We start from the raw sequence: 25,388 nt of genomic DNA, 5'->3' as shown, positions 1-25,388 counted from the left end.
AGCATGCCCTGCCTCAGTTTTAGCATACCTTAATAGCAAAACTATGGCAGGGCATGCTGGGATGTGTAGTTTCACAGCAGCTGGAGGGCCACAGGATGAAGACCCATGTGCTAGAGCCAAGCCGCAGGTACATTGAATGCTAGCAAGCTGAATGTTTAAATCATTTTTGTTCCGCAGCATTCCAATGCGGAAGATTCCATGGAACCAGAGATTATTCCATTGAGAAGGACATGCTGCCTGGATGACTGCACTGTGCAAATTAAATCACGGAGCCAGTTGGCTTGTGGGTGGCTCTGGTGACTGGGTGGTTGGGTGGGCGGTGTGTCGGAGGTGGAGCACATGCAAATGAATGTGTATCATCCAGCTAGTGAGAGTGAAAACTCATGCAGGAGTGTGCCTGCTTGTCAGTGGGTTATGCACCTTGCCAGACGTCAAATCTACATGGAGCAGCTGGAGGGAACAAGAGCAGGTTTGCAAAATATAGGCCCTCATTCCGAGTTGTTCGCTCGCAAGCGGATTTTAGCAGATTTGCTCATGCTAAGCCGCCGCCTACTGGGAGTGAATCTTAGCATCTTAAAATTGCGAACGATGTATTCGCAATATTGCGATTACACACCTCGTAGCAGTTTCTGAGTAGCTTCAGACTTACTCGGCATCTGCGATCAGTTCAGTGCTTGTCGTTCCTGGTTTGACGTCACAAACACACCCAGCGTTCGCCCAGACACTCCTCCGTTTCTCCGGCCACTCCTGCGTTTTTTCCGGAAACGGTAGCGTTTTTTCCCACACGCCCATAAAACGGCCTGTTTCCGCCCAGTAACACCCATTTCCTGTCAATCACATTACGATCGCCAGAACGATGAAAATGCCGTGAGTAAAATTCCTAACTGCATAGCAAATTTACTTGGCGCAGTCGCAGTGCAGACATTGCGCATGCGCATTAAGCTTAAAATCGCTGCGATGCGAAGATTTTTACCGAGCGAACAACTCGGAATGAGGGCCCTTGTTAGAAGAGCATATATGCTGGCGCATTCTCCATGATTGTGTCAGCTTATGTTTTGGTGCACTGCACTTTCCTCCACTAAGTTTTAGCCATTTTGGTTAAACGCAAGTGTAGTTGCTTCTCGCCCTTTTGGCTGTGATCTTGTATCGTGGTTGAAGAGTCTGCTGGAGGGATTGTTTTCTTCTTTGGCGAGAGACTGAAGATATTCCAGGATGGAAGGCTTGGGAACACTATCCGTTTTTCAGTTGTGGAAAAGTTGAAAGACCGGATTGGACTACATTCTATAGTAAAGGATATCTTTGTATTTATTAATCCTCCCTTTATATGTGTCTGTCTTTCAATAAAGCTTCGGGCTTGTGAGTCCCTCACCCTCTTACACTCCACACCCTTTGGTTTCAATAGGTTCCTGACCAGAGTCATGAGTTCCTGGGCCTTTTCTATCGGAAGATAAACCTTTTTCTGGTCCGTATCCAGAATCATGCCCAAGCAAAGTCAGACGAGTCGTAGGAACCAACTGCGACTTCGGGATATTGAGAATCCAGCTGTGTTGCTGTAACACCTTCAGTGAAAGTTATACGCTGTTCAGCAACTGCTCTCTTGATCTCGCTTTTATGAGGAGATCGTTCAAGTACGGGATAATTGTGACACCTTGCTTTTGCAGGAGCACCATAATTTCCGCCATTACCTTGGTGAAAATTCTCGGGGAAAATTCTGGAGAGACCAAACGGCAACGTCTGAAATTGGTAATGACAATACTGTACCACAAATCTTAGGTACGCCTGATGAGGTGGATAATGGGTACATGAAGGTATGCCTCCTTTATGTCCAGAGATACCATAAAATCCCCCCCCCCTCTAGGCTGGCGATGACCGCTCTTAGCGATTCCATCTTGAACTTGAACCTTTTCAAGTATAGGTTCAGGGATTTTAAATTTAATATGGGTCTGACCAAACCGTCCGGTTTCGGGACTACAAACAGGGTCGAATAATTTCCCCTTCCTTGTTGAAGCAGGGGAACCTTGACCGCCACCTGTTGAAGATACAATTTGTGAATTGCATTTAACACTATCTCCCTTTCCAGGGGAAAAGGTGGTAGGGCCGATTTGAAAAACCGGCGAGGAGGCACCTCTTCGAATTCCAGCTTGTAACCCTGAGAAACAATTTCTATTGCCTAGGGATTCACCTGCGAATGAACCCAGATGTGGCTGAAAACTCGAAGACGTGCCCCCACTGGGGCGTACTCCTTTAGCGGAGCACCAGCGTCATGCAGTGGATTTTGTAGAGGCCGGGGAGGACTTCTGTTCCTGGGAACTAGCTGTGTTGTGCAGCTTTTTCCCTCTGCCCTTACCTCTGGCAAGAAAGGACGCACCTCGTACTTTCTTGTTTCTCTGTGATCGAAAGGACTGCATTTGATAATGTGGTGCTGTCTTAGGCTGTGAGGGAATATAAGGCAAAAAATTTGATTTACCAGCTGTAGCTGTGGAGACTAGGTCCGAGAGACCTTCCCCAAACAATTCCTCACCCCTGTAAGGTAAAACCTCCATATGCCTTTTTGAGTCGGCATCACCTGTCCATTGCCGGGTCCATAGGACTCGTCTAGCAGAAATCGACATAGCGTTTATTCTAGAACCTAGTAGACTAATGTCTCTTTGAGCATCTCTCATATATAGGACAGCATCTTTTATATGCCCTATGGTCAATAACATAGCATCCTTATCTAGGGTCTCAATCTCTGCTAATAAGGGATCTGTTCATGCTGCTACCGCGCTACAACCCCGGCCGACGCAATTGCCGGTCTGAGTAAGGTACCAGAATGTGTGTAAATGGACTTTAGGGTAACCTCCTGCTTGCGGTCAGCAGGGTCCCTGAGGGTAGCCGTATCCTGGGATGGCAGCGCTACCTTTTTGGATAAGTGTGTCAATGATTTATCCACCCTAGGGGAGGATTCCCACCGTATCCTGTCCATTGGCAGGAAAGGATACGCCATAAGAATCCTTTTGGGAATCTGCAGCTTTTTGTCTGGAGATTCCCAAGCTTTTTCACATAATTCGTTCAACTCATGTGAGGGGGGAAAGGTTATCTCAGGTTTCTTTCCCTTATACATGTGTACCCTCGTGTAACTTTGCATCATCGTAATCGACACTGGAGTCAGAATCCGTGTCGGTATCTGTGTCAACTATTTGGGATAGTGGGCGCTTTTGAGACCCCGAAGGTCCCTGCGACATAGGGACAGGCATGGGTTGACTCCCTGACTGTTCCCTAGCTTCAGCTTTGTCTAATCTCTTGTGCAATAAGTTTACATTAGCACTTAAAACATTCCACATATCCATCCAGACAGGTGTCGGCGTTGTCGACGGAGACACCACATTAATTTGCTCCTGCTCCCCTCTAGGAGAGCCTTCTACCTCAGACATGTCGACACACGTGTACCGACACACCATACACTCAGGGAATCCTCTTATCTGAGGACAGTTCCCCAACAAGGCCCTTTGGAGAGACAGAGAGAGAGAGTATGCCAGCACACACCCCAGCACTATATGACCCAGGAAAAAAACATTGAGTTCACGGGCCAATTTCATGGCAGTCTCGGATAGAAGGGCATTGTGGATTCACCAAGGGAATGCTGATGCTGACTCCAAGAAGAAAGGGAGTCTCTTCCCTATGAAGGTGAAGCCTTGTTTGGCGACGGCCTAGTTAATTTGATCTCGGCAGCTCCCGCAGGTAAGTCAACCTTCTTGTCCTATGTTCCCTCTCAACGGATGAAGACGCATCATTATCTAACGCAGTCATTTTGGCCCAATAGATATGCAAGAAGTTAAGATTCCCTTTTCTTTGCAGGTAGAGGAAGGAGAAAGAAGAGGTCTATAGCCTCTTCAAGATCGCAGGAGCAGAGATTGTCCTCTGCTTCTGACAAATCCACTGCATGACGCTGGGGCTTTCTTGCAGGAGCCCACACCAGTGGGGGCACGTCTAAAACTCTTCAGTCAGTTCTGGATTCATTCGGACCTGGACTCGTGGGTTTTACAAATAGTGTCCCAAGGGTACAAACTGGGGTTTCAAGACGTTCCCCCTCACTGATTGTTCAAATTGGCCTTAGTCAGCAGGGAGAAGGTTTTTATTCAAGCCTCTTCGTGGTCCCGAAGCCGGACGGCTCAGTCAGACCAATCTTAAATCTGAAATCCCTCAATTTCTTCCTAAAGAAATTCAATTTCAAGATGGAATCTCTCAGGGTAGTGATCTCCAGTCCGGAGGAAGGAGATTTCATGGTTTTGGTAGACATAAAGGATGCCTACTTACATGTTCCCATTTAGCCACTGCATCAAGCTACCTAAGGTTTGCAATTCAGGATTGTCATTACCAATTTCAGACGTTGCCGTTTGGTCTGTCCACAGCTCCGAATGATGGTTCTCCTTCGCAAGCAAGGAGTCACAATTATCCCATACTTGGATGATCTCCTGATAAAGGCGAGATCCAGGGACCAGTTGGTGCAAAACATTGCACTCTCCCTGACAGTTCTTCAACAACATGGTTGGCTCCTAAACTTGCCAAAACCGCAGTTGGTCCCAATGACGCGGTTGTTGTTTTTGGGAGTCATACTGGACACAGAAGAGGTTTTCTTCCAGTGGAAAGGCTATGGAGATCCAGAGTCTGGTCAAACACATTCTGAAACCAGCAAGAGTGTTAATCCATCAATGCATTCGGTTGCTGGGGAAGATGGTTGTGGCCTACGAGGCCATTCAGTTTGGCAGGTTCCATGCCAGAGTGTTCCAGTGGGACCTGTTGGACAAGTGGTCCGGATCCCACCTACACATGCATCGGAGGATAATCCTGTCTTCCAAGACCAGAATCTCACTCCATTGGTGGCTGCACAGTTCTCACCTCCTAGAGGGGCGATGGTTCGGGATCCAGGACTGGATCCTAGGGACCACGGATGCAACCCTCCGAGGCTGGGGAGCAGTCACACAGGGGGAAAACGTCCAAGGAAGATGGTCAAGTCAGGAAAGTTGTCTCCACATAAATGTTCTGGAGTTAAGGGCCATTTAATAACTGCAGACACAGTACACACTGGGACGGGTGCCCAGCATCCTCTTCAGACTAAGAGAAAAGGATTTACCGTCCTAGAGGAAGCTGGGGACTCTGTAAGGACCATGGGGATACACGGGCTCCACAGAGTTCATGATCTTCACTGAGGTAACGCACAGCACTGCAGCTGTGCGCCATTGCTCCCATACACCTCACATAATCCGGCCACTGTAATGGTGCAGGGCGCAGGGGGGGCGCCCTGGGCAGCAATATAAACCTCTTTTTGGCAAAAATATAACATATATACAGCTGGGCACTGTATATATGTATGAGCGCCTGCCAATTTTACAGTTTAAGCGGGACAGAAGCCCGCCGCCGAGGGGGCGGGGCTTCTCCCTCAGCACTCACCAGCGCCATTTTTTCTCCACAGCACCGCTGAGAGGAAGCTCCCCGGACTCTCCCCTGCTTATACCACGGTAGAGAAGACGGTTGAAAAGAGAGGGGGGGGACATAATTCGGCGCAAATTACATACAGCAGCGCTACTGGACAAACATTAAGTTACGGTGCTATTCCTGGGTTATATAGCGCTGGGGTGTGTGCTGGCATACTCTCTCTCTGTCTCTCCAAAGGGCCTTGTGGGGAAACTGTCTTCAGAAAAAGCATTCCCTGTGTGTGTGGTGTGTCGGTACACGTGTGTCGACATGTCTGAGGAAGAAGGCTATAATAGAGAGGAGCAGGAGCAAATGAATGTGGTGTCTCCGCTGACACCTGATTGGATGGATATGTGGAATGTTTTAAATGCTAGTGTAAACTCATTGCACAAAAGATTAGACAAGGCTGAAGCTTTGGGACAGTCAGGGTCTCAACCCATGCCTGATCCTATGTTGCAGGGACTGTCAGGGTCTCATAAGCGCCCACTATCCCAGATTGTTGACACAGATACCGACACGGATTCTGACTCCAGTGTCGATTACGATGATGCAAAGTTACAGCCAAAATTGGCAAAATCCATTCGATATATGATTATGGCAATAAAAGATGTTTTGCACATCACAGAGGAACCCCCTGTCCCTGACAAGAGTGTACATATGTACAAGGGAAAGAAGCCTGAGGTAACCTTTGAGGGGGTCACACGAGCTGAACGAGTTATGTGAAAAAGCTTGGGAATCTCCAGATAAAAGACTGCAGATTTCCAAAAGGATTCTTATGGCGTATCCTTTCCCATCAACGGACAGGTTACGATGGGAATCCTCCCCTAGGATGGACAAAGCATTAACACGCACAGCTACAGCTGGAAAATCAAATTTTTTACCTTATGTTCCCTCACAGCATAAGAAAGCTCCGCATTATCAAATGCAGTCCTTTCGGTCACAAAGAAACAAGAAAGTGCGAGGTGCGTCCTTTCTTGCCAGAGGTAGGTGCAGAGTAATAAAGCTGCACAACACAGCTAGTTCCCAGGAACAGAAGTCCTCCCGGCCTCTACAAAATCTACCGCATGACGCTGGGGCTCCACTGGCAGAGTCTGGCCCATGTGATGTCATGCAGCTGCTCTGATCACGCCTCCTGTTTCTCCGTTGCCGACCCCATTTTGAAACCGTGCCCCCACACCGCTCCATCTCCGACTTGGAAATGAAGTGTTGTTGACCCCCCTCCCCCCCCCCTGCACCGATTGACAGGCAGAGGCGATCGCATTATCTGCGGGGTGCCGCAGAAAATGCAGGCGGATGCGTATGCTCTTAGCAGTTTTTGCAGTTGGATTGCAATCCAACCTGAATCAGGCCCCATTATCTATCACAATGCACTGCGGGTAGTACAAAATGGGGTTAATATAGGAGAAAAAACCCCAGAGCTGTGCTCCTTAACTGTCCCTGGTGGCTAGTGGAGCGGCTGCCCAGTAATCAGTGTCCACGCCAGTGCGCACACGGCCCGCCCCCATCAGCGGCCTCGTGATCCCGGAGGGCGGTGTGTGTGTGTGACTGACCTTAGGAAGAAACCGGAGCCTCTGCTGCAAGTGACCCAGCAACCGGGGCACGGGAGTATACTGCGCCACTGGGAGTGATGGAGCTGCAGTAAAGAGGTCTATTAGACCTAGCCTGCTGCAGCCCTTGTAGATTCTTATAAAAAAAGTTCTTCTTTTCTTGCCAAAATTAATAGCTAAGAATAGGCTGCCTGAGGCAGCCCCATGTTAAGTGGCCTGCTACTGAAGGCACCAACTACAAACTGAGCTCCCTGTTCATGGAAGTGAGGTTATAGAGGAGGGGGCACTAAACATCTTGGGAACAGTCAAAAGCTTTGAGCCTGTTGGTGCCTCAGATCAAGATCCTACTCTACACCCCAATGTGAATCCTTGTGGAGTCCAGTGTACCCCACAGAAGAAATGAATGTGTCACACCCATTGGCAGCAACATAAGAATAGCTGCTGATGGGCACAATTGAGAAAGGAAGGGGGGGAAACATTTGAATCCAGCACATATATGTAATTTGAATATATAATTTGTACCTTCCTACTTTAAAATGTAATGGATGAACCTCACCCTGTGAGAACTATCTTCATGATCAAGAGATCTCATATGCAAGATAAGTATGTGTTGGGATAGGGCTGTGGAGGGCGGCTGCTCTGGCACACCCCTGTCAAGTTAAGGAGATTCAACAGAGGAAGCACAAGGGAACTCTCATCTGGGGACAACAACTGCAGGGAGAACACAATTTCAGACGAATGTGGGAGGGCAGAAGGCTGCCTAATACTGAAGCACCCCCAAACAACAAACCAAATGCAACAACTAGTGCAAGCATTCCTGGGGGAAGGCCTGCAGCAGATGGATTTGCATATGGTGATGTCATCCAAGCAGTGGGCATAGTTGGCTGCAACCCTCGTCTGCATATGAAAAGAGAAAAGGGTCACGCAGGGCATGGCGGCCTTTGTGGGGTTGCGCTTGGATGACCCCTAAATCGCTTTATACACCCCCATCCCCCATCAGTGTGGGGCTCATGTTGGCCATGCCCCAGCACCTGAAGCATTTAAGCTGATTTCTTGCAGCAGCTGGACCCAGTAACAGCTCCAGAGTTGCTCTACAAGACAAGTAAAAGGGTGTGAGCCCTGCAGCACCACCTGTAGTTTGCATACACACACATATATAGGACAGCATCTCTTATATGCCCCAGGGTCAATAAAATAGTATCCTTATCTAGGGTATCCATCCCCTCAGATAAGGTATCCGTCCATGCCGCTACAGCACTACACACCCAGGCCGACGCAATTGCCGGTCTGAGTAAGGTACCTGAATGTGTATAAATGGACTTCAGGGTTATCTCCTGTTTGCGGTCAGCAGACTCTTTGAGGGTAGCCATATACTGGGACGGGAGGGCTACCTTCTTGGATAAGCGTGTTAATGCTTTGTCCACCCTAGGGGAGGATTCCCATCGTAACCTATCCATTGATGGGAAAGGATACGCCATAAGAATCCTTTTGGAAATCTGCAGTCTTTTATCTGGAGATTCCCAAGCTTTTTCACATAACTCGTTCAGCTCGTGTGACCTCCTCAAAGGTTACCTCAGGCTTCTTTCCCTTGTACATATGTACCCTCTTGTCAGGGACAGGGGGTTCCTCTGTGATGTGCAAAACATCTTTTATTGCCATAATCATATATCGAATGGATTTTGCCAATTTTGGCTGTAACTTTGCATCATCGTAATCGACACTGGAGTCAGAATCCGTGTCGGTATCTGTGCCAACAATCTGGGATAGTGGGCGCTTATGAGACCCTGACAGTCCCTGCAACATAGGATCAGGCATGGGTTGAGACCCTGACTGTCCCAAAGCTTCAGCCTTGTCTAATTTTTTGTGCAATGAGTTTACACTAGCATTTAAAACATTCCACATATCCATCCAATCAGCTGTCGGCGGAGACACCACATTCATTTGCTCCTGCTCCTCTCTAATATAGCCTTCTTCCTCAGACATGTCGACACACGTGTACCGACACACCACACACACAGGGAATGCTTTTTCTGAAGACAGTTTCCCCACAACGCCCTTTGGAGAGACAGACAGAGAGAGAGTATGCCAGCACACACCCCAGTGGTATATAACCCAGGAATAACACAGTAACTTAATGTTTGCCCAGTAGTACTGCTGTATGTAATTTGCGCCGAATTATGTGCCCCCCCCCCCCTCTTTTCAACTCTCTTGTCTAATATGGTATAAGCAGGGGAGAGTCCGGGGAGCTTCCTCTCAGCGGTGCTGTGAAGAAAAAATGGCACTGGTGAGTGCTGAGGGAGAAGACCCGCACCCTCGGCGGCGGGCTTCTGTCCCGCTTAAACTGTAAAATTGGCGGGGGCTCATACATATATACAGTGCCCAGCTGTATATGTGTTATATTTATGCCAAAAAGAGGTTTATATTGCTGCCCAGGGCGCCCACCCCCCTGCGCACTGCACCCTTACAGTGACCGGAGTATGTGAGGTGTATGGGAGCAATGGCGCACAGCTGCAGTGCTGTGCGTTACTTCAGTGAAGATCATGAAATCTTCTGCCGCCTCTGAAGTCCTCTTTTCTTCTCATACTCACCCGGCTTCTATCTTCCGGCTCTGCGAGGGGGACGGAGGCGCGGCTCTGGGACGGACGGCGAGGGTGAGATCCTGTGTACCAATCCCTCAGGAGCAAATGGTGTCCAGTAGCCTAAGAAGCAGGACCTTGCAACTCAGAGAGTAGGGCTGCTTCTCTCCCCTCAGTCCCTCGATGCAGGGAGTCTGTTGCCAGCAGTGCTCCCTGAAAATTAAAAACCTAACAAAATACTTTCTGTCAGAAAGCTCAGGAGAGCTCCTGAAAAGCACTCAGTCTCCACTGGGCACAGTATCAAACTGAGGTCTGGAGGAGGGGCATAGAGGGAGGAGCCAGTGTACACCCAGAACTAAAGTCTTTCTTAAAGTACCCATGTCTCCTGCGGAGCCTGTCTATCCACATGGTCCTTACGGAGTCCCCAGCATCCTCTAGGACGTTAGAGAAAATAGGATTTTAATACCTACCGGTAAATCCTTTTCTCTTAGTCCGTAGAGGATGCTGGGCACCCGTCCCAGTGCGTACTGTGTCTGCAGTTATTAAATGGCCCTTAACTCCAGAACATTTATGTGGAGACAACTTTCCTGACTTGACCATCTTCCTTGGATGTTTTCCCCCTGTGTGACTGCTTCCCAGCCTCGGAGGGTTGCATCCTTGGTCCCTAGGATCCAGTCCTGGATCCCGAACCATCGCCCCTCTAGGAGGTGAGAACTGTGCAGCCACCAATGGAGTGAGATTCTGGTCTTGGAAGACAGGATTATCGCATTAAACACCTCCACCCTCCTTCGGTGTGGGGCTCATGTTGGCTATGCCCCAGCCCCTGAAGCATTCAAGCTGATTTCTTGCAGCAGCTGGGCACTGTAACAGCTCCAGAGCTGCTCTGTAAGGCAAGTAAAAGGGTGTGGGCCCTGCAGCACTACCTGTAGTTCGCATTGTGCGTTGAAAGGCACAAATTAAGCATACGGGAGAAGTCAGGATAGTGCGCAAGGGCATAGAAGGGAGCGGCTCAAGAAAAGAGAAGTGGAAACAGACAGCAAACTAGGCTGGAGAGAGACCTGAGACAAAGAGATCTGAATTATACGAGAGCCGACCAGGGGAAACACAAATTATGCAGTCAAGTTTCCCACATTTGGGGAAATCGCAGGAGCAGCACACCCAGAGTGCAATGGGTGAGCCTTGCCCTGGGAGAAGCACCTTCATGATCATAGTATCTCACCTGGCAGGTAAGTAGGAGTTGGGCTAGAGCTGGGGAGGGTCGCTGCTCGGGCACCCCCCTGTCAAGTGAAGGAGATCCAACTGAGGCAGCACAAGGAAACTCTCGAAAGAAGAACAAGGCTAGAGGAAGATCTGAGACAAATAAATCTGACTTTTACCAGAGCTGACCAGAGGAAAGAACAAACACAGTCCCCCACTACCACAAATAATGCAGTCGAGTTTCCCACATTTGGGGAAATCATAGGGGTCAGCATACCCAGAATGCAATAAATGAACCTCACCCTGGGAGAACAATCTTCATGACCATGGTATCTCCTATGCAAAATAAGTATGTTTTGGGATAGGGCTGGGGAGGGCCGCTGCTCAGGCACATCTCTGTCAAGTAAAGGAGATTCAACTGAGGCAGCACAAGGGAACTCTCATCTGGGGACAACAACTGCAGGGAGAACACATATTTTCAGATGAACATGGGAGGGCAGAAGGCTGCCTAATACTGAAGCACCCCCAAACAACAAACCAAATGCAACAACTAGTACAAGCATTCCTTGGGGAAGGTCTGCAGAAGACGGATTTGCATACGGTGATGTCATCCAAGCAGTGGGCCAAAATTGGCTGGAACCCTCATCTGCATATGAAAAGAGAAAAGGGATATGCAGGGCATGGTGGCCTTTTGCGGCGCTTGGATGACCCCTAGTTCGCATTAAACACCCCCACCCTCCTTCGGTGTGGGGCTCATGTTGGCTATGCCCCAGCCCCTGAAGCATTCAAGCTGATTTCTTGCAGCAGTTGGGCACTGTAACAGCTTCAGAGCTGCTCTGTAAGGCAAATAAAAGGGTGTGGGACCTGCAGCACTACCTGTAGTTCGCATTGTGCGTTGGAAGGCACAAAGTAAGCAGACGGGAGAAGTCAGGATAGTGCGCAAGGGCATAGAAGGGAGCGGCTCAAGAAAAGAGAAGTGGAAACAGACAGCAAACTAGGCTGGAGAGAGACCTGAGACAAAGAGATCTGAATTATACGAGAGCAGACCAGAGGAAACACAAATTATGCAGTCAAGTGTCCCACATTTGGGGAAATCACAGGAGCAGCACACCCAGAGTGCAATGGGTGAGCCTTGCCCTGGGAGAAGCACCTTCCTGATCATAGTATCTCAATTGGCAGGTAAGTAGGAGATGGGCTACAGCTGGGGAGGGTCGCTGCTCGGGCACCCCCCTGTCAAGTGAAGGAGATCCAACTGAGGCAGCACAAGGGAACTCTCGAAAGAAGAACAATGCTAGAGGAAGATCTGAGACAAAGAAATCTGACTTTTACCAGAGCTGACCAGAGGAAAGCACAAACACAGTCCCCCACTACCACAAATAATGCAGTCGAGTTTCCCACATTTGGGGAAATCACAGAGGTCAGCATTCCCAGAATGCAATGAATGAACCTCACCCTAGGAGAACAATCTTCATGACCATGGTATCTCCTATGCAAAATAAGTATGTTTTGGGATAGGGCTGGGGAGGGCCGCTGCTCAGGCACATCTCTGTCAAGTAAAGGAGATTCAACTGAGGCAGCACAAGGGAACTCTCATCTGGGGACAACAACTGCAGGGAGAACACATATTTTCAGATGAACATGGGAGGGCAGAAGGCTGCCTAATACTGAAGCACCCCCAAACAACAAACCAAATGCAACAACTAGTACAAGCATTCCTGGGGGAAGGTCTGCAGAAGACGGATTTGCATACGGTGATGTCATCCAAGCAGTGGGCCAAAATTGGCTGGAACCCTCATCTGCATCTGAAAAGAGAAAAGGGGTATGCAGGGCATGGCGGCCTTTTGCGGCTTGGATGACCCCTAGTTCGCATTAAACACCCCCACCCTCCTTCGGTGTGGGGCTCATGTTGGCTATGCCCCAGCCCCTGAAGCATTCAAGCTGATTTCTTGCAGCAGTTGGGCACTGTAACAGCTCCAGAGCTGCTCTGTAAGGCAAGTAAAAGGGTGTGGGCCCTGCAGCACTACCTGTAGTTCGCATTGTGCGTTGGAAGGCACAAAGTAAGCAGACGGGAGAAGTCAGGATAGTGCGCAAGGGCATAGAAGGGAGAGGCTCAAGAAAAGAGAAGTGGAAACAGACAGCAAACTAGGCTGGAGAGAGACCTGAGACAAAGAGATCTGAATTATACGAGAGCCGACCAGGGGAAACACAAATTATGCAGTCAAGTTTCCCACATTTGGGGAAATCGCAGGATCAGCACACCCAGAGTGCAATGGGTGAGCCTTGCCCTGGGAGAAGCACCTTCCTGATCATAGTATATCACCTGGCAGGTAAGTAGGAGTTGGGCTAGAGCTGGGGAGGGTCGCTGCTCGGGCACCCCCCTGTCAAGTGAAGGAGATCCAACTGAGGTAGCACAAGGGAAATGTCGAAAGAAGAACAAGGCTAGAGGAAGATCTGAGACAAAGAAATCTGACTTTTACCAGAGCTGACCAGAAGAAAGCACAAACACAGTCCCCCACTACCACAAATAATGCAGTCGAGTTTCCCACATTTGGGGAAATCACAGGGGTCAGCATACCCAGAATGCAATGAATGAACCTCACCCTGGAAGAACAATCTTCATGACCAGGGTATCTCCTATGCAAAATAAGTATGATTTGGGATAGGGCTGGGGAGGGCCGCTGCTCAGGCACATCTCTGTCAAGTAAAGGAGATTCAACTGAGGCAGCACAAGGGAACTCTCATCTGGGGACAACAACTGAAGGGAGAACACATATTTTCAGATGAACATGGGAGGGCAGAAGGCTGCCTAATACTGAAGCACCCCCAAACAACAAACCAAATGCAACAACTAATACAAGCATTCCTGGGGGAAGGTCTGTAGAAGACGGATTTGCATACAGTGATGTCATCCAAGCAGTGGGCCAAAGTTGGCTGGAACCCTCATCTGCATTTGAAAAGAGAAAAGGGGTATGCAGGGCATGGCGGCCTTTTGCGGCGCTTGGATGACCCATAGTTCGCATTAAACACCCCCACCCTCCTTCGGTGTGGGGCTCATGTTGGCCATGACCCAGCCCCTGAAGCATTCAAACTTATTTCTTGCAGCAGCTGGGCACTGTAACAGCTCCAGAGCTGCTCTGTAAGGCAAGTAAAAGGGTGTGGGCCCTGCAGCACTACCTGTAGTTTGCATTGTGCATTAGAAGGCACAAAGTAAGCAGACGGGAGGAGAAGTCAGGATAGTGCACAAGGGTATAGAAGGGAGGGGCTCAAGAAAAAAGAAGTGGAAACAGACAGCAAACAAGGCTGGAGAGAGAACTGAGACAAAGAGATCTGAATTATACATGAGCCGACCAGGGGAAACATAAATTATGCAGTCAAGTTTCCCACATTTGGAGAAATCGCAGGGGCAGCACACTTAGAGTGCAATGGGTGAGCCTTGCCCTGGGAGAAGCACCTTCATGATCATAGTATCTCACCTGGCAGGTAAGTAGGAGTTGGGTTAGAGCTGGGGAGGGTCGCTGCTCGGGCACCCCCCTGTCAAGTGAAGGAGATCCAACTGAGGCAGCACAAGGGAACTCTCGAAAGAAGAACAAGGCTAGAGGAAGATCTGAGACAAAGAAATCTGACTTTTACCAGTGCTGATCAGAGGAAAGCACAAACACAGTCCCCCACTACCACAAATAATGCAGTCGAGTTTCCCACATTTGGGGAAATCACAGGAGTCAGCATACCCAGAATGCAATGAATGAACCTCACCCTGGGAGAACAATCTTCATGACCATGGTATCTCCTATGCAAAATAAGTATGATTTGGGATAGGGCTGGGGAGGGCCGCTGCTCAGGCACATCTCTGTCAAGTAAAGGAGATTCAACTGACGCAGCACAAGGGAACTCTCATCTGGGGACAACAACTCCAGGGAGAACACATATTTTCAGATGAACATGGGAGGGCAGAAGGCTGCCTAATACTGAAGCACCCCCAAACAACAAACCAAATGCAACAACTAGTGCAAGCATTCCTGGGGGAAGGCCTGCAGCAGATGGATTTGCATATGGTGATGTCATCCAAGCAGTGGGTCAAAGTTGGCTTCAACCCTCGTCTGCATATGAAAAGAGAAAAGGGGCGTGCAGGGCATGGCGGCCTTTTGCGGCGCTTTGATGACCCCTAGTTCGCATTAAACACCTCCACCCTCCTTCGGTGTGGGGCTCATGTTGGCTATGCCCCAGCCCCTGAAGCATTCAAACTGATTTCTTGCAGCAGCTGGGCACTGTAACAGCTCCAGAGCTGCTCTGTAAGGCAAGTAAAAGGGTGTGGGCCCTGCAGCACTACCTGTAGTTCGCATTGTGCGTTGGAAGGCACAAATTAAACAGACGGGAGAAGTCAGGATAGTGCGCAAGGGCATAGAAGGGAGCGGCTCAAGAAAAGAGAAGTGGAAACAGACAGCAAACTAGGCTGGAGAGAGACCTGAGACAAAGAGATCTGAATTATACGAGAGCCGACCAGGGGAAACACAAATTATGCAGTCAAGTTTCCCACATTTGGGGAAATCGCATCATCAGCACACCCAGAGTGCAATGGGTGAGCCTTGCCCTGGGAGAAGCACCTTCCTGATCATAGTATATCACCTGGCAGGTAAGTAGGAGTTGGGCTAGAGCTGGGGAGGGTCGCTGCTCGGGCACCCCCCTGTCAAGTGAAGGAGATCCAACTGAGGTAGCACAAGGGAAATGTCGAAAGAAGAACAAGGCTAGAGGAAGATCTGAGACAAAGAAATCTGACTTTTACCAGAGCTGACCAGAAGAAAGCACAAACACAGTCCCCCACTACCACAAATAATGCAGTCGAGTTTCCCACATTTGGGGAAATCACAGGGGTCAGCATACCCAGAATGCAATGAATGAACCTCACGCTGGAAGAACAATCTTCATGACCATGGTATCTCCTATGCAAAATAAGTATGATTTGGGATAGGGCTGGGGAGGGCCGCTGCTCAGGCACATCTCTGTCAAGTAAAGGAGATTCAACTGAGGCAGCACAAGGGAACTCTCATCTGGGGACAACAACTGAAGGGAGAACACATTTTCAGATGAACATGGGAGGGCAGAAGGCTGCCTAATACTGAAGCACCCCCAAACAACAAACCAAATGCAACAACTAATAAAAGCATTCCTGGGGGAAGGTCTGTAGAAGACGGATTTGCATACGGTGATGTCATCCAAGCAGTGGGCAAAAGTTGGCTGGAACCCTCATCTGCATATGAAAAGAGAAAAGGGGTATGCAGGGCATGGCGGCCTTTTGCGGCGCTTGGATGACCAATAGTTCGCATTAAACACCCCCACCCTCCTTCGGTGTGGGGCTCATGTTGGCCATGACCCAGCCCCTGAAGCATTCAAACTTATTTCTTGCAGCAGCTGGGCACTGTAACAGCTCCAGAGCTGCTCTGTAAGGCAAGTAAAAGGGTGTGGGCCCTGCAGCACTACCTGTAGTTTGCATTGTGCATTCGAAGGCACAAAGTAAGCAGACGGGAGGAGAAGTCAGGATAGTGCACAAGGGTATAGAAGGGAGGGGCTCAAGAAAAAAGAAGTGGAAACAGACAGCAAACAAGGCTGGAGAGAGAACTGAGACAAAGAGATCTGAATTATACGAGAGCCGACCAGGGGAAACATAAATTATGCAGTCAAGTTTCCCACATTTGGAGAAATCGCAGGGGCAGCACACTTAGAGTGCAATGGGTGAGCCTTGCCCTGGGAGAAGCACCTTCATGATCATAGTATCTCACCTGGCAGGTAAGTAGGAGTTGGGTTAGAGCTGGGGAGGGTCGCTGCTCGGGCACCCCCCTGTCAAGTGAAGGAGATCCAACTGAGGCAGCACAAGGGAACTCTCGAAAGAAGAACAAGGCTAGAGGAAGATCTGAGACAAAGAAATCTGACTTTTACCAGAGCTGACCAGAGGAAAGCACAAACACAGTCCCCCACTACCACAAATAATGCAGTCGAGTTTCCCACATTTGGGGAAATCACAGAGGTCAGCATTCCCAGAATGCAATGAATGAACCTCACCCTAGGAGAACAATCTTCATGACCATGGTATCTCCTATGCAAAATAAGTATGTTTTGGGATAGGGCTGGGGAGGGCCGCTGCTTAGGCACATCTCTGTCAAGTAAAGGAGATTCAACTGAGGCAGCACAAGGGAACTCTCATCTGGGGACAACAACTGCAGGGAGAACACATATTTTCAGATGAACATGGGAGGGCAGAAGGCTGCCTAATACTGAAGCACCCCCAAACAACAAACCAAATGCAACAACTAGTGCAAGCATTCCTGGGGGAAGGCCTGCAGCAGATGGATTTGCATATGGTGATGTCATCCAAGCAGTGGGCCAAAGTTGGCTGGAACCCTCATCTGCATATGAAAAGAGAAAAGGGGTATGAAGGGCATGGCGGCCTTTTGCGGCGCTTGGATGACCCATAGTTCGCATTAAACACCCCCACCCTCCTTCGGTGTGGGGCTCATGTTGGCCATGACCCAGCCCCTGAAGCATTCAAACTTATTTCTTGCAGCAGCTGGGCACTGTAACAGCTCCAGAGCTGCTCTGTAAGGCAAGTAAAAGGGTGTGGGCCCTGCAGCACTACCTGTAGTTTGCATTGTGCATTAGAAGGCACAAAGTAAGCAGACGGGAGGAGAAGTCAGGATAGTGCACAAGGGTATAGAAGGGAGAGGCTCAAGAAAAAAGAAGTGGAAACAGACAGCAAACAAGGCTGGAGAGAGAACTGAGACAAAGAGATCTGAATTATACGAGAGCCGACCAGGGGAAACATAAATTATGCAGTCAAGTTTCCCACATTTGGAGAAATCGCAGGGGCAGCACACTTAGAGTGCAATGGGTGAGCCTTGCCCTGGGAGAAGCACCTTCATGATCATAGTATCTCACCTGGCAGGTAAGTAGGAGTTGGGCTAGAGCTGGGGAGGGTCGCTGCTCGGGCACCCCCCTGTCAAGTGAAGGAGATCCAACTGAGGCAGCACAAGGAAACTCTCGAAAGAAGAACAAGGCTAGAGGAAGATCTGAGACAAATAAATCTGACTTTTACCAGAGCTGACCAGAGGAAAGAACAAACACAGTCCCCCACTACCACAAATAATGCAGTCGAGTTTCCCACATTTGGGGAAATCATAGGGGTCAGCATACCCAGAATGCAATAAATGAACCTCACCCTGGGAGAACAATCTTCATGACCATGGTATCTCCTATGCAAAATAAGTATGTTTTGGGATAGGGCTGGGGAGGGCCGCTGCTCAGGCACATCTCTGTCAAGTAAAGGAGATTCAACTGAGGCAGCACAAGGGAACTCTCCTCTGGGGACAACAACTGCAGGGAGAACACATATTTTCAGATGAACATGGGAGGGCAGAAGGCTGCCTAATACTGAAGCACCCCCAAACAACAAACCAAATGCAACAACTAGTACAAGCATTCCTTGGGGAAGGTCTGCAGAAGACGGATTTGCATACGGTGATGTCATCCAAGCAGTGGGCCAAAATTGGCTGGAACCCTCATCTGCATATGAAAAGAGAAAAGGGATATGCAGGGCATGGTGGCCTTTTGCGGCGCTTGGATGACCCCTAGTTCGCATTAAACACCCCCACCCTCCTTCGGTGTGGGGCTCATGTTGGCTATGCCCCAGCCCCTGAAGCATTCAAGCTGATTTCTTGCAGCAGTTGGGCACTGTAACAGCTTCAGAGCTGCTCTGTAAGGCAAATAAAAGGGTGTGGGACCTGCAGCACTACCTGTAGTTCGCATTGTGCGTTGGAAGGCACAAAGTAAGCAGACGGGAGAAGTCAGGATAGTGCGCAAGGGCATAGAAGGGAGCGGTTTAAGAAAAGAGAAGTGGAAACAGACAGCAAACTAGGCTGGAGAGAGACCTGAGACAAAGAGATCTGAATTATACGAGAGCAGACCAGAGGAAACACAAATTATGCAGTCAAGTGTCCCACATTTGGGGAAATCACAGGAGCAGCACACCCAGAGTGCAATGGGTGAGCCTTGCCCTGGGAGAAGCACCTTCCTGATCATAGTATCTCACCTGGCAGGTAAGTAGGAGATGGGCTACAGCTGGGGAGGGTCGCTGCTCGGGCACCCCCCTGTCAAGTGAAGGAGATCCAACTGAGGCAGCACAAGGGAACTCTCGAAAGAAGAACAATGCTAGAGGAAGATCTGAGACAAAGAAATCTGACTTTTACCAGAGCTGACCAGAGGAAAGCACAAACACAGTCCCCCACTACCACAAATAATGCAGTCGAGTTTCCCACATTTGGGGAAATCACAGAGGTCAGCATTCCCAGAATGCAATGAATGAACCTCACCCTAGGAGAACAATCTTCATGACCATGGTATCTCCTATGCAAAATAAGTATGTTTTGGGATAGGGCTGGGGAGGGCCGCTGCTCAGGCACATCTCTGTCAAGTAAAGGAGATTCAACTGAGGCAGCACAAGGGAACTCTCATCTGGGGACAACAACTGCAGGGAGAACACATATTTTCAGATGAACATGGGAGGGCAGAAGGCTGCCTAATACTGAAGCACCCCCAAACAACAAACCAAATGCAACAACTAGTACAAGCATTCCTGGGGGAAGGTCTGCAGAAGACGGATTTGCATACGGTGATGTCATCCAAGCAGTGGGCCAAAATTGGCTGGAACCCTCATCTGCATCTGAAAAGAGAAAAGGGGTATGCAGGGCATGGCGGCCTTTTGCGGCTTGGATGACCCCTAGTTCGCATTAAACACCCCCACCCTCCTTCGGTGTGGGGCTCATGTTGGCTATGCCCCAGCCCCTGAAGCATTCAAGCTGATTTCTTGCAGCAGTTGGGCACTGTAACAGCTCCAGAGCTGCTCTGTAAGGCAAGTAAAAGGGTGTGGGCCCTGCAGCACTACCTGTAGTTCGCATTGTGCGTTGGAAGGCACAAAGTAAGCAGACGGGAGAAGTCAGGATAGTGCGCAAGGGCATAGAAGGGAGAGGCTCAAGAAAAGAGAAGTGGAAACAGACAGCAAACTAGGCTGGAGAGAGACCTGAGACAAAGAGATCTGAATTATACGAGAGCCGACCAGGGGAAACACAAATTATGCAGTCAAGTTTCCCACATTTGGGGAAATCGCAGGATCAGCACACCCAGAGTGCAATGGGTGAGCCTTGCCCTGGGAGAAGCACCTTCCTGATCATAGTATATCACCTGGCAGGTAAGTAGGAGTTGGGCTAGAGCTGGGGAGGGTCGCTGCTCGGGCACCCCCCTGTCAAGTGAAGGAGATCCAACTGAGGTAGCACAAGGGAAATGTCGAAAGAAGAACAAGGCTAGAGGAAGATCTGAGACAAAGAAATCTGACTTTTACCAGAGCTGACCAGAAGAAAGCACAAACACAGTCCCCCACTACCACAAATAATGCAGTCGAGTTTCCCACATTTGGGGAAATCACAGGGGTCAGCATACCCAGAATGCAATGAATGAACCTTACGCTGGAAGAACAATCTTCATGACCATGGTATCTCCTATGCAAAATAAGTATGATTTGGGATAGGGCTGGGGAGGGCCGCTGCTCAGGCACATCTCTGTCAAGTAAAGGAGATTCAACTGAGGCAGCACAAGGGAACTCTCATCTGGGGACAACAACTGAAGGGAGAACACATTTTCAGATGAACATGGGAGGGCAGAAGGCTGACTAATACTGAAGCACCCCCAAACAACAAACCAAATGCAACAACTAATAAAAGCATTCCTGGGGGAAGGTCTGTAGAAGACGGATTTGCATACGGTGATGTCATCCAAGCAGTGGGCAAAAGTTGGCTGGAACCCTCATCTGCATATGAAAAGAGAAAAGGGGTATGCAGGGCATGGCGGCCTTTTGCGGCGCTTGGATGACCAATAGTTCGCATTAAACACCCCCACCCTCCTTCGGTGTGGGGCTCATGTTGGCCATGACCCAGCCCCTGAAGCATTCAAACTTATTTCTTGCAGCAGCTGGGCACTGTAACAGTTTCAGAGCTGCTCTGTAAGGCAAGTAAAAGGGTGTGGGCCCTGCAGCACTACCTGTAGTTTGCATTGTGCATTAGAAGGCACAAAGTAAGCAGACGGGAGGAGAAGTCAGGATAGTGCACAAGGGTATAGAAGGGAGGGGCTCAAGAAAAAAGAAGTGGAAACAGACAGCAAACAAGGCTGGAGAGAGAACTGAGACAAAGAGATCTGAATTATACGAGAGCCGACCAGGGGAAACATAAATTATGCAGTCAAGTTTCCCACATTTGGAGAAATCGCAGGGGCAGCACACTTAGAGTGCAATGGGTGAGCCTTGCCCTGGGAGAAGCACCTTCATGATCATAGTATCTCACCTGGCAGGTAAGTAGGAGTTGGGTTAGAGCTGGGGAGGGTCGCTGCTCGGGCACCCCCCTGTCAAGTGAAGGAGATCCAACTGAGGCAGCACAAGGGAACTCTCGAAAGAAGAACAAGGCTAGAGGAAGATCTGAGACAAAGAAATCTGACTTTTACCAGAGCTGACCAGAGGAAAGCACAAACACAGTCCCCCACTACCACAAATAATGCAGTCGAGTTTCCCACATTTGGGGAAATCACAGAGGTCAGCATTCCCAGAATGCAATGAATGAACCTCACCCTAGGAGAACAATCTTCATGACCATGGTATCTCCTATGCAAAATAAGTATGTTTTGGGATAGGGCTGGGGAGGGCCGCTGCTTAGGCACATCTCTGTCAAGTAAAGGAGATTCAACTGAGGCAGCACAAGGGAACTCTCATCTGGGGACAACAACTGCAGGGAGAACACATATTTTCAGATGAACATGGGAGGGCAGAAGGCTGCCTAATACTGAAGCACCCCCAAACAACAAACCAAATGCAACAACTAGTGCAAGCATTCCTGGGGGAAGGCCTGCAGCAGATGGATTTGCATATGGTGATGTCATCCAAGCAGTGGGCCAAAGTTGGCTGGAACCCTCATCTGCATATGAAAAGAGAAAAGGGGTATGAAGGGCATGGCGGCCTTTTGCGGCGCTTGGATGACCCATAGTTCGCATTAAACACCCCCACCCTCCTTCGGTGTGGGGCTCATGTTGGCCATGACCCAGCCCCTGAAGCATTCAAACTTATTTCTTGCAGCAGCTGGGCACTGTAACAGCTCCAGAGCTGCTCTGTAAGGCAAGTAAAAGGGTGTGGGCCCTGCAGCACTACCTGTAGTTTGCATTGTGCATTAGAAGGCACAAAGTAAGCAGACGGGAGGAGAAGTCAGGATAGTGCACAAGGGTATAGAAGGGAGAGGCTCAAGAAAAAAGAAGTGGAAACAGACAGCAAACAAGGCTGGAGAGAGAACTGAGACAAAGAGATCTGAATTATACGAGAGCCGACCAGGGGAAACATAAATTATGCAGTCAAGTTTCCCACATTTGGAGAAATCGCAGGGGCAGCACACTTAGAGTGCAATGGGTGAGCCTTGCCCTGGGAGAAGCACCTTCATGATCATAGTATCTCACCTGGCAGGTAAGTAGGAGTTGGGTTAGAGCTGGGGAGGGTCGCTGCTCGGGCACCCCCCTGTCAAGTGAAGGAGATCCAACTGAGGCAGCACAAGGGAACTCTCAAAAGAAGAACAAGGCTAGAGGAAGATCTGAGACAAAGAAATCTGACTTTTACCAGATCTGACCAGAGGAAAGCACAAACACAGTCCCCCACTACCACAAATAATGCAGTCGAGTTTCCCACATTTGGGGAAATCACAGAGGTCAGCATTCCCAGAATGCAATGAATGAACCTCACCCTAGGAGAACAATCTTCATGACCATGGTATCTCCTATGCAAAATAAGTATGTTTTGGGATAGGGCTGGGGAGGGCCGCTGCTCAGGCACATCTCTGTCAAGTAAAGGAGATTCAACTGAGGCAGCACAAGGGAACTCTCATCTGGGGACAACAACTGCAGGGAGAACACATATTTCAGATGAACATGGGAGGGCAGAAGGCTGCCTAATACTGAAGCACCCCCAAACAACAAACCAAATGCAACAACTAGTGCAAGCATTCCTGGGGGAAGGCCTGCAGCAGATGGATTTGCATATGGTGATGTCATCCAAGCAGTGGGTCAAAGTTGGCTTCAACCCTCGTCTGCATATGAAAAGAGAAAAGGGGCGTGCAGGGCATGGCGGCCTTTTGCGGCGCTTGGATGACCCCTAGTTCGCATTAAACACCTCCACCCTCCTTCGGTGTGGGGCTCATGTTGGCTATGCCCCAGCCCTTGAAGCATTCAAGCTGATTTCTTGCAGCAGTTGGGCACTGTAACAGCTCCAGAGCTGCTCTTTAAGGCAAGTAAAAGGGTGTGGGCCCTGCAGCACTACCTGTAGTTCGCATTGTGCGTTGGAAGGCACAAAGTAAGCAGACGGGAGAAGTCAGGATAGTGCGCAAGGGCATAGAAGGGAGCGGCTCAAGAAAAGAGAAGTGGAAACAGACAGCAAACTAGGCTGGAGAGAGACCTGAGACAAAGAGATCTGAATTATACGAGAGCCGACCAGGGGAAACACAAATTATGCAGTCAAGTTTCCCAAATTTGGGGAAATCGCAGGATCAGCACACCCAGAGTGCAATGGGTGAGCCTTGCCCTGGGAGAAGCACCTTCCTGATCATAGTATATCACCTGGCAGGTTAGTAGGAGTTGGGCTAGAGCTGGGGAGGGTCGCTGCTCGGGCACCCCCCTGTCAAGTGAAGGAGATCCAACTGAGGCAGCACAAGGGAACTCTCGAAAGAAGAACAAGGCTAGAGGCAGATCTGAGACAAAGAAATCGGACTTTTACCAGAGCTGACCAGAGTAAAGCACAAACACAGTCCCCCACTACCACAAATAATGCAGTCGAGTTTCCCACATTTGGGGAAATCACAGGTGTCAGCATACCCAGAATGCAATGAATGAACCTCACCCAGGGAGAACAAACTTCATGACCATGGTATCTCCTATGCAAAATAAGTATGATTTGGGATAGGGCTGGGGAGTGCCTCTGCTCAGGCACAACTCTGTCAAGTAAAGGAGATTCAACTGAGGCAGCACAAGGGAACTCTCATCTGGGGACAACAACTGCAGGGAGAACACATATTTTCAGATGAACATGGGAGGGCAGAAGGCTGCCTAATACTGAAGCACCCCCAAACAACAAACCAAATGCAACAACTAGTACAAGCATTCCTGGGGGAAGGTCTGCAGAAGACGGATTTGCATACGGTGATGTCATCCAAGCAGTGGGTCAAAGTTGGCTGGAACCCTCATCTGCATATGAAAAGAGAAAAGGGGTATGCAGGGCATGGCGGCCTTTTGCGGCGCTTGGATGACCCCTAGTTCGCATTAAACACCTCCACCCTCCTTCGGTGTGGGGCTCATGTTGGCTATGCCCCAGCCACTGAAGCATTCAAGCTGATTTCTTGCAGCAGCTGGGCACTGTAACAGCTCCAGAGCTGCTCTGTAAGGCAAGTAAAAGGGTGTGGGCCCTGCAGCACTACCTGTAGTTCGCATTGTGCGTTGGAAGGCACAAATTAAGCATACGGGAGAAGTCAGGATAGTGCGCAAGGGCATAGAAGGGAGCAGCTCAAGAAAAGAGAAGTGGAAACAGACAGCAAACTAGGCTGGAGAGAGACCTGAGACAAAGAGATCTGAATTATACGAGAGCCGACCAGGGAAACACAAATTATGCAGTCAAGTTTCCCACATTTGGGGAAATCGCAGGAGCAGCACACCCAGAGTGCAATGGGTGAGCCTTGCCCTGGGAGAAGCACCTTCATGATCATAGTATCTCACCTGGCAGGTAAGTAGAAGTTGGGCTAGAGCTGGGGAGGGTCGCTGCTCGGGCACCCCCCTGTCAAATGAAGAAGATCCAACTGAGGCAGCACAAGGAAACTCTCGAAAGAAGAACAAGGCTAGAGGAAGATCTGAGACAAATAAATCTGACTTTTACCAGAGCTGACCAGAGGAAAGAACAAACACAGTCCCCCACTACCACAAATAATGCAGTCGAGTTTCCCACATTTGGGGAAATCATAGGGGTCAGCATACCCAGAATGCAATGAATGAACCTCACCCTGGGAGAACAATCTTCATGACCATGGTATCTCCTATGCAAAATAAGTATGATTTGGGATAGGGCTGGGGAGTGCCGCTGCTCAGGCATAACTCTGTCAAGTATAGGAGATTCAACTGAGGCAGCACAAGGGAACTCTCATCTGGGGACAACAACTGCAGGGAGAACACATATTTTCAGATGAACATGGGAGTGCAGAAGGCTGCCTAATACTGAAGCACCCCCAAACAACAAACCAAATGCAACAACTAGTACAAGCATTCCTGGGGGAAGGTCTGCAGAAGACGGATTTGCATACGGTGAAGTCATCCAAGCAGTGGGTCAAAGTTGGCTGGAACCCTCATCTGCATATGAAAAGAGAAAAGGGGTATGCAGGGCATGGCGGCCTTTTGTGGCGCTTGGATGACCCCTAGTTCGCATTAAACACCTCCACCCTCCTTCGGTGTGGGGCTCATGTTGGCTATGCCCCAGCCCCTGAAGCATTAAAGCTGATTTCTTGCAGCAGCT

At 49.4% G+C, this 25,388-nt stretch overlaps 25 non-coding genes and 1 pseudogene across 25 annotated transcripts; all 26 read right to left on the bottom strand.

The window, feature by feature from the left end:
• Window positions 1-10,648: 10,648 nt before the first annotated feature.
• LOC135030759 (U1 spliceosomal RNA) lies at window positions 10,649-10,811 on the bottom strand. Its single transcript, XR_010226700.1, has one exon. It is a non-coding gene; the product is annotated as a U1 spliceosomal RNA (small nuclear RNA).
• Window positions 10,812-10,963: 152 nt separating this feature from the next.
• LOC135030691 (U1 spliceosomal RNA) lies at window positions 10,964-11,127 on the bottom strand. Its single transcript, XR_010226635.1, has one exon. It is a non-coding gene; the product is annotated as a U1 spliceosomal RNA (small nuclear RNA).
• Window positions 11,128-11,798: 671 nt separating this feature from the next.
• Window positions 11,799-11,961, bottom strand: LOC135030804 (U1 spliceosomal RNA). The gene has a single exon (XR_010226740.1). It is a non-coding gene; the product is annotated as a U1 spliceosomal RNA (small nuclear RNA).
• A 152-nt stretch (window positions 11,962-12,113) lies between these two features.
• On the bottom strand, window positions 12,114-12,277 carry LOC135030682 (U1 spliceosomal RNA). The gene has a single exon (XR_010226626.1). It is a non-coding gene; the product is annotated as a U1 spliceosomal RNA (small nuclear RNA).
• Window positions 12,278-12,946: 669 nt separating this feature from the next.
• On the bottom strand, window positions 12,947-13,109 carry LOC135030769 (U1 spliceosomal RNA). The gene has a single exon (XR_010226709.1). It is a non-coding gene; the product is annotated as a U1 spliceosomal RNA (small nuclear RNA).
• Window positions 13,110-13,261: 152 nt separating this feature from the next.
• On the bottom strand, window positions 13,262-13,425 carry LOC135030722 (U1 spliceosomal RNA). Its single transcript, XR_010226665.1, has one exon. It is a non-coding gene; the product is annotated as a U1 spliceosomal RNA (small nuclear RNA).
• Window positions 13,426-14,110: 685 nt separating this feature from the next.
• LOC135030842 (U1 spliceosomal RNA) lies at window positions 14,111-14,262 on the bottom strand (annotated as a pseudogene).
• A 152-nt stretch (window positions 14,263-14,414) lies between these two features.
• LOC135030869 (U1 spliceosomal RNA) lies at window positions 14,415-14,578 on the bottom strand. Its single transcript, XR_010226798.1, has one exon. It is a non-coding gene; the product is annotated as a U1 spliceosomal RNA (small nuclear RNA).
• A 671-nt stretch (window positions 14,579-15,249) lies between these two features.
• Window positions 15,250-15,412, bottom strand: LOC135030840 (U1 spliceosomal RNA). Its single transcript, XR_010226771.1, has one exon. It is a non-coding gene; the product is annotated as a U1 spliceosomal RNA (small nuclear RNA).
• A 152-nt stretch (window positions 15,413-15,564) lies between these two features.
• LOC135030732 (U1 spliceosomal RNA) lies at window positions 15,565-15,728 on the bottom strand. Its single transcript, XR_010226674.1, has one exon. It is a non-coding gene; the product is annotated as a U1 spliceosomal RNA (small nuclear RNA).
• Window positions 15,729-16,400: 672 nt separating this feature from the next.
• Window positions 16,401-16,563, bottom strand: LOC135030838 (U1 spliceosomal RNA). Its single transcript, XR_010226769.1, has one exon. It is a non-coding gene; the product is annotated as a U1 spliceosomal RNA (small nuclear RNA).
• A 152-nt stretch (window positions 16,564-16,715) lies between these two features.
• On the bottom strand, window positions 16,716-16,879 carry LOC135030681 (U1 spliceosomal RNA). Its single transcript, XR_010226625.1, has one exon. It is a non-coding gene; the product is annotated as a U1 spliceosomal RNA (small nuclear RNA).
• Window positions 16,880-17,553: 674 nt separating this feature from the next.
• On the bottom strand, window positions 17,554-17,716 carry LOC135030837 (U1 spliceosomal RNA). The gene has a single exon (XR_010226768.1). It is a non-coding gene; the product is annotated as a U1 spliceosomal RNA (small nuclear RNA).
• A 152-nt stretch (window positions 17,717-17,868) lies between these two features.
• Window positions 17,869-18,032, bottom strand: LOC135030690 (U1 spliceosomal RNA). Its single transcript, XR_010226634.1, has one exon. It is a non-coding gene; the product is annotated as a U1 spliceosomal RNA (small nuclear RNA).
• Window positions 18,033-18,703: 671 nt separating this feature from the next.
• On the bottom strand, window positions 18,704-18,866 carry LOC135030746 (U1 spliceosomal RNA). The gene has a single exon (XR_010226687.1). It is a non-coding gene; the product is annotated as a U1 spliceosomal RNA (small nuclear RNA).
• Window positions 18,867-19,018: 152 nt separating this feature from the next.
• On the bottom strand, window positions 19,019-19,182 carry LOC135030680 (U1 spliceosomal RNA). The gene has a single exon (XR_010226624.1). It is a non-coding gene; the product is annotated as a U1 spliceosomal RNA (small nuclear RNA).
• A 669-nt stretch (window positions 19,183-19,851) lies between these two features.
• LOC135030768 (U1 spliceosomal RNA) lies at window positions 19,852-20,014 on the bottom strand. The gene has a single exon (XR_010226708.1). It is a non-coding gene; the product is annotated as a U1 spliceosomal RNA (small nuclear RNA).
• Window positions 20,015-20,166: 152 nt separating this feature from the next.
• Window positions 20,167-20,330, bottom strand: LOC135030740 (U1 spliceosomal RNA). Its single transcript, XR_010226682.1, has one exon. It is a non-coding gene; the product is annotated as a U1 spliceosomal RNA (small nuclear RNA).
• Window positions 20,331-21,002: 672 nt separating this feature from the next.
• LOC135030836 (U1 spliceosomal RNA) lies at window positions 21,003-21,165 on the bottom strand. The gene has a single exon (XR_010226767.1). It is a non-coding gene; the product is annotated as a U1 spliceosomal RNA (small nuclear RNA).
• Window positions 21,166-21,317: 152 nt separating this feature from the next.
• LOC135030679 (U1 spliceosomal RNA) lies at window positions 21,318-21,481 on the bottom strand. The gene has a single exon (XR_010226623.1). It is a non-coding gene; the product is annotated as a U1 spliceosomal RNA (small nuclear RNA).
• A 674-nt stretch (window positions 21,482-22,155) lies between these two features.
• On the bottom strand, window positions 22,156-22,318 carry LOC135030835 (U1 spliceosomal RNA). The gene has a single exon (XR_010226766.1). It is a non-coding gene; the product is annotated as a U1 spliceosomal RNA (small nuclear RNA).
• Window positions 22,319-22,470: 152 nt separating this feature from the next.
• Window positions 22,471-22,634, bottom strand: LOC135030678 (U1 spliceosomal RNA). Its single transcript, XR_010226622.1, has one exon. It is a non-coding gene; the product is annotated as a U1 spliceosomal RNA (small nuclear RNA).
• Window positions 22,635-23,304: 670 nt separating this feature from the next.
• Window positions 23,305-23,467, bottom strand: LOC135030811 (U1 spliceosomal RNA). Its single transcript, XR_010226746.1, has one exon. It is a non-coding gene; the product is annotated as a U1 spliceosomal RNA (small nuclear RNA).
• A 152-nt stretch (window positions 23,468-23,619) lies between these two features.
• On the bottom strand, window positions 23,620-23,783 carry LOC135030742 (U1 spliceosomal RNA). Its single transcript, XR_010226684.1, has one exon. It is a non-coding gene; the product is annotated as a U1 spliceosomal RNA (small nuclear RNA).
• A 672-nt stretch (window positions 23,784-24,455) lies between these two features.
• On the bottom strand, window positions 24,456-24,616 carry LOC135030754 (U1 spliceosomal RNA). Its single transcript, XR_010226695.1, has one exon. It is a non-coding gene; the product is annotated as a U1 spliceosomal RNA (small nuclear RNA).
• Window positions 24,617-24,768: 152 nt separating this feature from the next.
• LOC135030879 (U1 spliceosomal RNA) lies at window positions 24,769-24,932 on the bottom strand. The gene has a single exon (XR_010226808.1). It is a non-coding gene; the product is annotated as a U1 spliceosomal RNA (small nuclear RNA).
• Between the last annotated feature and the right edge of the window lie 456 nt (window positions 24,933-25,388).

This window comes from Pseudophryne corroboree, unplaced genomic scaffold (assembly GCF_028390025.1).
Source record: "Pseudophryne corroboree isolate aPseCor3 unplaced genomic scaffold, aPseCor3.hap2 scaffold_505, whole genome shotgun sequence".
Classification (NCBI taxonomy): Eukaryota; Metazoa; Chordata; class Amphibia; order Anura; family Myobatrachidae; genus Pseudophryne; species Pseudophryne corroboree.
This window is presented reverse-complemented; position numbering and strand designations above follow the sequence as displayed.